This window comes from Impatiens glandulifera, chromosome 1 (genome assembly GCF_907164915.1).
Source record: "Impatiens glandulifera chromosome 1, dImpGla2.1, whole genome shotgun sequence".
NCBI lineage: Eukaryota > Viridiplantae > Streptophyta > Magnoliopsida > Ericales > Balsaminaceae > Impatiens > Impatiens glandulifera.
In genome coordinates, this window is record NC_061862.1 from 55,120,494 (window position 1) to 55,131,618 (window position 11,125).

Here is an 11,125-nt window from a genome sequence, read left to right on the forward strand (position 1 = left end):
AAAAAAAAACGGACATTTAACTGAAGTAGTTGAATGTTTGTTGAATCATTCGAATAAACCAATAAATTATTGGTCATTATCACTTCTTATTCTTATTGCAACATTTGTAATAAACATATTACAATAGAAGTTTTAAACTAGAAAACTCCTCCTATTGAACAAGTATCAAGTATGAAACTAATTATAAAATTCTAATGGTTTTTGATTTTATGTTATATGTCTAATAATAATTCTAAAAAAAAATGAAATTTGAATATAGAGGATTCAAATGCATATTTGTAGAATATCCTTCAAAAAAAAAATATTATATATATTATATTAATTTATTAAAAAAAAAATAGTAACATTAAGAGATGTGACATTTCATTAAAATATTTTCCTATTTAATGAGAAAACAAAAGACTGAAATTCCTCCAAATAATGATAATATATCTTCGGATATTGAATATAATAAAAAGTCACATAATAATTTAGTGACTGAGTTACAAATTAATGAAAATCATAACATGATCATTCTATGTAATAGACTGAATGATCAGAAAATTACCGTCTTATTACTTGTATATGTAGATGATAATTTGATCGCTAAAAATGATATATCAGACGTTACATAAATAAAATTTAAATTGATTCAAAATATTCTATAAAAGACCTTGGAATTGAAAAATTATTTCTTTGTCTCAAAATTGAACATGACGTGGATAACATTATTGTAATAAAAAAATGATTATTATTATGTATACTTATATGATCCATTGAATCTAAAATAAATTGAAAACCCTGGAATTAGAAAATTCTTTATTAGTCTCAAAATTAAACATGATGCTTATGGTATTAATGTAATGAAAATAAATATTATTATGAATACTTATGAGATCCATTGATTTTAAATTAAAATCAAAGACATTGGAATTATTATAAAAAAATCATTGTCTTGAAATTTCAAATAATACTAATGGTATTTATCAATGATGTTGGTCGGATGGGCTTTGTAAATCTGTCAAAAACACTCATGATTATGATAATCAAACTGTATGAAATATTGCAAAAATCTAATTATAAACCTATTAAGGGGTATCAATCTGCATGAAATATTGCAAAATTTTAATATTGCAGAAATCTAATTATTAACCTATGAAGAAGTATCAAACTGCATGAAATATTGCAGAAATCTAATTATAAACTCATTGAGAGATATCAAATTACATGAAATATTGCTAAAAATTATAAACTCATTGAGGGTATCAAACTGCATGAAATATTACATAAATCTAATTATAAACTTAACGAGAGTATCAAACTACATTAAACATTGCATAAATCTAATTATAAACCCATTGAGGGGTATTAAACTGCATAAAAAAAATACATAAATCTAATTATGAACTCATGGAAGGTATCAAACTACATAATTTGTTTTCGTAGAAATTTAACCATTAACTCATTTAGAGATATCAAACTACATAACAATTGCAAAAATCTATTTAAGAACCCATGATTATGGATATCAAACAAAATAAAAAATTACCGAAATTTATCAATAAATCGAATAAGTTGAGGAGACTTATTAAAAGAGATGATTATATCTAAATTAGAACAAATAATATTGCATATATTATACAACAATAATCTCAATTCTCGAATAAATATATATGACTTATTGGAAAATTGTACCCTGTATTATGAGAACAACTATATAACTGACAAATCTCAAGATTTATCGATTATATCTAAGATAGAAGTTGTTGTCGAACAATAGTTAATTGAAATCCTAACTCAATATGAAACGAAAAATTAACACGCTTTTTAGTAAAAAAAATGACATATAAAAAAAAACGTGATCGGGCTGATCATTTGTATCTATATGGAGAAGAGTCAATTATTCTCAAATCAACGATTCTTACTCGACAAAACTATTTCGAATGGAATAATAATATTCGGCTTGGTCTTGTTCTACTATCGAAGATGAAGACATGTTTCATTGACTATTCTTACAAGATTATTGAGAATTTTAAAAAAACGACGTTTTTGAGGATGGTTGATGCAACCGTAAAAACTTGGATAATGAACACAATCGACAAAAACCATAAACAAGGCCTAAATGATTCCTGTGAGAACATCAATGATTCGATTCCGATAATTGATCATCTACCAACAGTTTACAAAGCATTCACAAAGTTTTTAAATGCTAAGAAAAGACAAATCAACATCAGAAAATTTAACAACATTCAACCATGTTTATCGGGATTTAAGTTAAACAAACTTCAAGAAGACAAGATAACTTTTCAAAACCTGAACTCAGATAACTTTTCAAAACCTTTCACTACAACAAAACATGCATTTAGTGACACATAACTGCCCACGCTTATTAAGCGTTGGCAAAAGTTCAGAAAATAAATTTTTTTACCAACCTTTACTACCTATGACAACCTTTATAATTTTTTATTTATTTATATTTTAAAAAATTCTTATAAGCAAATGATTATTAAACATTTCGTTTTAATATTTTTTTATGTTTTATTTTAAATTTTTTAAATACTTTTTACGATATAGTCGGTTAATCATTAAATTAAATATGAATTTATTACTAATATCAAAATAATTAAATAAAATTAAAATTAGATAAAATAAAATAAAATAAATTAAAATTGTAGATAAATAATATAATAAATTAGCTAAGTAATTTATTTGTAATTTGCATGACAGAATCAAACAAGACCATTATTTTAATTATTGTTGGTTATCTCATTATTGGATAAAAAATTTTTTCCTTTGTTTTAATTTTATTTGATTAAAGGTCACTACCATTCTCATATAAAGAAGACCCTTAATTTAATTTTTGTTGCCAGATTGAAAAATGAAACTAGAGGTCCAACATTAATGACTATCCAATGGGGAAATTGGACGAAATGACCCTAAAAATTGGGTTATTTGCCTCCGTGGTCACCCAATAATAAAATTGATCTGGTGACCACTTTATTTTTTTTAGACGAAATTACCCTTTTCGCGTAACGCGAAGGGACTTCGCGAAACGCGAAGTGAAACAGTGTGAATATATATACTAAAATTTTTTCATTTTCTTCATTTCGTTTCTCTCTCTTCTCTCTCTGTTCTTGTTCATCGACGGCGGCGAAACGGCGGCGGCGGCGAAACTTCGGCGACAGCAACTTCGGCTATGCCTTGAATCTACAAAGATAAGAAACCTTAACCCTGAATCGATGTTTATAATACAGATTTATGCTCTTATTTCCATATCTTAATTTCAAACCCTAACCCTAACCCAAATCGATTTATGTTCATGTTTCTAATATCTCCATCTGAAAACCCTAAATCAATTTATGTTCTTATTGTCTATTATCTTCATTTCAAACGATTTATGTTCTTTTTAATGAAACCCTAACCCTAAATCAATTAAATTTGTTCATATTGGTTCATATTTGTTCATATTTGTTAATATTGGTTCATATTGGTTCATTTTTTGTTCATCTTATTGTTCTTATGTCGATGATGATATTTGCAGATCATATGAGTTCCGTTTCACGAAGGGCTTCTCGTTACGCGAAGGGCTTCTCGTTACGCGAAGGGCTTATCGTTACGCGAAGGGCTTCTCGTTTCGCGAAGGGCTTCTCGTTTCGCGAAGGGCTTCACGAATCTAATCTTGGGCGAAGATATTGAAAGAAATGGGTCGGAATTCAGTGAAGAAGTACTTACAGCAAGACGAAAACCGGCTAAGTGTTATGGATGAAGGGTTTTCTCAATAGTCAATACAATTGAGTTGTTTTCATTTAGGTGTTCTATAATTATATGTTAAAGGGTTTGTTTGTAGAATTGCATTTTGATAGGGGGGAGACATAGAGAAATTGAGATTGGACTATTATTTAATATCATTGTTTTACTTCTCACAGCTGATGGGATTGAGGTAATCTTGATCAATTTGATATGGGTTGTTTTAGAATCACCTTAGAGAATGTTTGTGTGTCTGGCTGGGTCCCGTTTTTGATTTGGTTATGATTTGAGAAAAACAATCTTTAATATTAATATTGATTGATTCCATTCAAGTTGTCAAGCTAATTCTTTAGGTCAAAGATTAACATGTCTTATTCAATATAATTAGTCCATCAAGTTAAATTAATAGGTGAAGAGGTTATCTTGGGCTAAATCTTTTATTTTTATATTTAAAAAATGCTTCTTTAAGATGTTTGACTTGAGATTAACTCAAGTGGCAGATCGCGGGTTCGAATCTTATTTAGAACGCCTTAAGTTGAAGTGGATATGATTGCTAGCTTCCAACATTCAAAAAACAATAAGATGACGAGAAGCCTTTCGCGAAACGAGAAGCCCTTCGCGAAACGAGAAGCCCTTCGCGTAACGAGAAGCCCTTCGCGTAACGAGAAGCCCTTCGCGTAACGAGAAGCCCTTCGCGTAACGAGAAGTCCTTCGCGTAACGAGAAGCCCTTCGTGAAACAGAATCCATATGATCTGCAAATATCATCATCGATATAAGAACAATAAGATGAACAAAAAATGAACCAATATGAACCAATATGAACCAGTATGAACAAATATGAACAAATATGAACCAATATGAACAGATTTAATTGATTTAGGGTTAGGGTTTCATTAAAAAGAACATAAATCGTTTGAAATGAAGATAATAGACAATAAGAACATAAATTGATTTAGGGTTTTCAGATAGAGATATTAGAAACATGAACATAAATCGATTTGGGTTAGGGTTAGGGTTTGAAATTAAGATATGGAAATAAGAGCATAAATCTGTATTATAAACATCGATTCAGGGTTAAAGTTTTTATCTTTGTAGATTTAAGGCATAGCCGAAGTTGCTGTCGCCGAAGTTTCGCCGCCGCCGCCGTTTCGCCGCCGCCGACGAACAAGAACAGAGAGAGAAGAGAGAGAAACGAAATGAAGAAAATGAAAAAATTTTAGTATATATATTTACACTGTTTCACTTCGCGTTTCGCGAATTCCCTTCGCGTTACGCGAAAAGGGTAATTTCGTCTAAAAAAAATAAAGTGGTCACCAGATCAATTTTATTATTGGGTGACCACGGAGGCAAATAACCCAATTTTTAGGGTCATTTCGTCCAATTTCCCATCCAATGTATATCATATATTTTATTAGGTTAACTTTTAACATTTAATAAATAAAAATATGAATACATAATAATTACAATATTAAAAAAAATTTAAACAGTTTTTATTTTCACTCTCATCCTTAACTAATCAGTCTTTAAAAAATGTAAGATTTTTAAATATTTGATCAGTTATAATTTTATTACAAACTAGTCAAATTATTTAATATCTAAAATAAAATAAAATAAAATAAATACATTTTTCATCGTCAACTTTTTAATGTGTGAAATATAAAGAAAACTAAAAATAGGACATCCACACGATGAGATAGATGAAGTTAAGAGAGAGGGTGATAAAGTTCAAATCCAAATGGTAACTCTCTTAATCTCCACATAAACTCAACTTCTCACCTTCTAGGTTTTCCTTCACCGTCCGATCTTCCGCCGATGACTCCGACGACGCCGAAACTAAATCCACTGCTACTGATGCATCATCATCATCAGATCCAGACAGTTTCGACAACAAACTCTCTCAAATCAGGTTGCGTTACCGCAGCGGATCTGGAAAGAAGGCTGAGATTCGCAAGAGCCGAAAAGGACATAAATCATCTCTTCTACAAGGTCATTGCAATCAACGGATGTTGTTTGAAAGGAGATGATCTCGAAAGCTCTTAGTTGACCTAATTTAGATTTCAGAAGCCACAGGTATCTTCCAACCCTCCTCCTCTGCGTTTTCCTCTCATAATTTGACTTAGGGGATGACAAATGTTTTGAACAACAGGAAGGGGAAGGTAACTCAGTAGTAAACAAACGTCTCTACCTATTTTGGTTACTCAACTTTCAAATACCAGTTGCAGGCAGTGGCTGAGGAAGAAGTCAAACATAACAGGTTAATAATTCCAGTTCATTCCTCTTCTTTGCTTTGATAGAACATTTGCGAATGTCTTCAGATCTCAGAAACGTAGTACATCATTTTCTCAAAATTTAAAATTAAAAACTCGCGATTCACCATCAACATCAAACCTCACACATTTGACATTCCTTTTCTTTTTCCCATCCCTGCATTTTATTCATGAGTAAGACAACGGAACATATGAATTATCAGATCAAATCTTAAAACAGTTTACTTACAGTGTATGATTATTGATGCCATTGATAAAACGGGCAATGTTGTTTCTGTTATCAGCTGATAAACGAGACTTCTTGATGGATCAGAAGCATAAAGCAATGTCATTATGCTATCTCCATCATCATTTTCGCGCTTCTTCAAATAATCAACATCTCAAACATATTCCGATATTATAGTCAGATCCTTTATCAGTCTATCCGCCTCAACAGTATATCTATCCAAAACAACAAGGAAGAAAATCTTGAAACCAATTTTTCTGTACATGTGTATTCTATTCTTTATAGAAAAGACATAAACTACAATTAACTCACCCTTCAATTGGGTCATAAACAACCATTAGGGGGAGACATTCCCCTCTTTCCATCATGCTTTTGCACAAATTTAAGGCTTCACAATCCTCTTTTGACAGAACCTGCACAATTTCAAATATATATATGAATTTTTACTATCCAATCGATTGAATGATGGAAGCCTCGATCTTTGTTAAGACATTTACCTGCATTCCGCTATGCTCCAAAGCAGCAGAATTTGCGAATCTAGGAGCCATTCCGGGCATGTAAGTGAGCTCGTTTCTGTAATCAGCTCCGATTGATGTAAGAGTTGTTGCCAGAGAGGCCATTTGTTCTAATCTCCTGGTGGGATCTTCAGTTGGAATGTAGGGCAGCAACCTTCTTCTCTTCTTTAATGATGAGAAATTGACTGTTCTTTTTCTCTTCTTTTTGTTTTCTGCAAGTATTATAGAGATAAGAGAAATCTTCAGTTCATCAATGGCATCCTTTTTAATTGCGAAAAACATTTTAATTTTTGTTTATAGAGGTGTGTTAAAGAAACAAATTGATTATTCTATTTTTGTTGTGTTAATAACTTGATAGCAGCATGATTAATTGATATTCTGTTTTTGTTGTATTAATAATTTGTGACAGGCACTTATCATTTGTGAACAGGAACAAGAACTTCAATTTGATTTTCAGCTTTATGGGTAAGAACTTACAATGGTGGTCTCTCTTTTTAGCCATTCCAGTTCATCCCTCTTATTTTGTTTGATAGAACATTTGTGAATGTCTCTAGATCCCAAGAAACGTAGTTCATCCTTTTTATGACCTAATAATGTATCAATTCCCAGGATTTATATAGTATTACAGTAATTACATATAGATACATATAGATAGTACCTTCTAGATATTAATGTCTGTCTTCTTGTATTCTAGATTCTAAAGATTGGTTTCAATGAGATTGTCAAGATTGATATGTTTGTCTATGCTTTTGGAGATGAGGTAAATTTTTTAATGTTTTCCTTCATTATGAACCATATATTGTAATAACACTTCTATAAACAGAATGTAAGACTTGTCAAGGTTGCTCTTAGGATTGGTGTTGGTAACATGGTAAATGCTATTCTATGAAAGTTTCACATAAGGTACTTCTTTTAAGAAGAAGAAAAACTTGTTTTATTCCTTGCAAGGAATATGCATGATCAATATAACTTAGTATAGTAAGTGATTCTGCAGGAAAGGAACTAACTTCCATTGCCAAATATAGAAGGAGATGTGCGTCGTGCGTGCTCTTGCAACAATTTATTCACATCTAGTTGTATGCTCATAACCATCACTACACTCATTTATAATATTATTCATTCAAATGATTTTTTTCCTCTTGTTTATATTTGTTTTTTTTGTAGTGGATGGTGAGGCGATGGATACTGTATCTTGGACGCGATAAAATAGTGAAGTAATGGTGTGGAATAATAATAACCCAGCTTCAGCTTGAGGTTCATATGCGAACAATTATTACTTTACTAAAAAAAATACATTTAGTTCATATTTTTTTGAAATCTCTATCTTTAGGGGCAAACAATATAAACAGGGTTTCACAAGAGCTGATCTAGTGAAGTGTCTTGAAATGATAAAGGTATTTTTGTTGTTAACTTCAATGTATATCAATTTTGTTTGGTTGTTACATTTGATTCCATTTGAATCTTTCCCTTAACTTTCTTTTTCCTATTATTACTCTTTTTCAGGTTGAACATGAACTTTCTCCGCATATGTTGAATTTTGCTCGAATAAGAAATTGAAAGCAGGTAAAAGAAAACAAAATAGAGTTGTAAACAAAATAGAGTTGTTTTTAGTTTTATCTACATTTTTTTATTGGAAAATTTCATAATTATTAAGATCTAACCATCTAAATATGTGTGTGGTTTTAAATTTGGAGCATTTTAAAAGTGCAGGTAAAGATTTTATTATGAATCCACAAACTGATGATAGCATTGATGGTGCATTGATGATGGTTGGGCTGAAATCTATTTTGTGAAATTTGTAATATGATAGATTATTTTGAAATTTGTAATATGATAGATTATTTTGAAATTTGTAATATGATTTTGTGAAATAATACTATGGGAGAAAATTTACCTTTCTTTTTTTATTATTTAAAATGTCAACAATAAGAATAAATAATTCTATAAATGTCATTTTAAATGATTATTTAATTTTTTTTTAAAATATAAAATAAAAATATAGAGAAAATTGATAATAAAAATTAAAAAAGCAAAAATTAAAAATAAAATAAAATTGTTAAAAATTAAATGGGTTTTTGGCGACGCTTAAATTACTTTTACCGACGTTTAAATAAGCGTTGTTATAACTTGCGCCGACCCTGCTTATGGCGACGCAAGAATAAGGGTCGGTGATATTTTTGGCGACGCTTTTAAGGGTTAGCAGAAGTCTTTTTAAGGGTCGCCAGAGGTCTTTTTTGTTGTAGTGTTTGATTTTCTAGCATTTGAACCCTTCGATCTAAACTTTTTTTGAAATATATATTTAGAAAATATTTTATTTAAAATATAAAATATTATGATATATATTTAGATATTATATATTAGGATATTGTGATATTATATATTTAGGAAATACTTTATTTAAAGTATAGAATATTATTATAATTTTATATTTTTGCTAATTAAGGATGTTTCCTAAATTTATGTATATATATCATTAATTCTCATTAACAAATAATAAATAATAACATAAAGTATTCTTTCGTTTCTTACCCTCTCTATATTATCTCTCTAAGTCTTAACTTTATATTCGTCTCTGATTGATCTTGGAATAAGGTACGTTTATTTTTTCGCATAAATCTTCACACAGTGCCTTAGATTTTTAGATTAAAGAGATAAAAACAGAGAATAACTTTCAATAAAACCATATATTATATAAATAAATAAAATATAAATTGAGTCTATAATATTTTTATATAGTTTGCAAGTCCTTACAGAAAAAGAAATAGGAGAGGAAACTAACACTCAAAAAAACAATATGAGAATTTTTTTTTTTTCTGTCTTTATTAAAAGTATTATTTTTAGGAGTTTTCTAATTATTTTAAGAATAATTTTCAAACACAAAAAATAAATAAATATAAATTGTAAAACTATAAAAAGAAAAAAAGAAAACAGGGTTTTAAGCGTAGCATAATATACTTAAAAGTATCTAAATTAATTTACCTTCACTCAAGATTTAATTAGGTATACCTAAATAATTTGAATGAGTTTAGATTGCAATATTATTTTTATTTTTTTTGTTTAGATTATCCAATTTTATTTTATCTCATTTATTATTATTTCTATGTTTTTGTTAATTAATATTTAATATATTCACTTCACACTATATTATAAACCATTTAATTAAACAAAAAATAAATAATTGTTAAAATTAAAATAAAATGAAATAATATATTTTCATTTTAATTATAATTAAAATTAAAATTTTATCTATAATAATTATAAGATGATAATGTAATTAAAAATTCTAAATTTATTTAATTTATAATTTGTTAATTCAAATGATTTAATTGATTAAATTTAAAAATAAATAATAATAATAATAATAATAATAATAATATTTTAGGATTATATTTAGGATTATAGTTAGGATTAAACTTAATTATATATGAGATGTTTTGGGATTAATTAGTCATACATATAACCTTCTTTTATTCCCTACTCACGAGATTTAGTTCTTATTCTATAGTCATGACTTCCGACAATAATATTCTTGAAGTTTGGAACTATAATATTAGTGAAGAGATTTATATGATTTATAAAATTCTTTCTTTCACATTGTTTGTGTCATTCGATACAGAACTCCCCGGCACTATCTACAAATCCGACGTTCCAAACTATTGTCTTTCAAAGTCTACCTCCTAAGACTAACTATTTTTATATGAAGGACAATGTATACGTCCTGAAGTTAATCCAATTTGGTCTAACACTGTCAACTTCTCCCAACCCTCTTTATGTTCGTTTGTGTGGCAATTTAACATCAAGGATTTTGACGTTCATTCAAATGTTCACAACTCAGATTCTATATCACTTTTAAAGAATTAGGGTATTAACTTTGAAATGATCAAAGTAGATGGTATTGATTCGGGATTGTTAGTCTCTATGTTGACGGATTGTGGAGTGTTGAGCTCTAAGATTCCTCGCGCTTGGTTCACTTTTCATGGTGCCTATGACTTTAGATTCATCGTCAAGATTCTAACCGGAAGTCCTCTTCCATCAGATCCGATCATGTTCATGGTTCTAGTCAGGCAAATATTCGGGGAATCAGTTTTCGACCTCAAACACATTATGAAGTCTTTCAATGGACTCTACGGTGAGTTAGACAGATTGACGAATACTCTTAAAGTGAAAAGAAGACCGGACACTCAGAGTCATCACGCAGTCTTCTTACGATGGAAGTATTTTGTAAGTTCCGACAAGATTATTTAGATAAACTTCCCCCTTGCAAAATCAATGGATTCAAAAATATTATTCATGGACTTGAATTATCCTTAATTCATGCATATCAACCTCAACCTTCAACCTAAATCTCAACCTCATTATATTCTTATACCTCTTTAAATGATTTGTTATT

At 29.3% G+C, this 11,125-nt stretch overlaps 1 pseudogene; it reads right to left on the minus strand.

The window, feature by feature from the left end:
• Positions 1–5,962: 5,962 nt before the first annotated feature.
• On the minus strand, positions 5,963–7,017 carry LOC124928461 (annotated as a pseudogene).
• Positions 7,018–11,125: the final 4,108 nt, after the last annotated feature.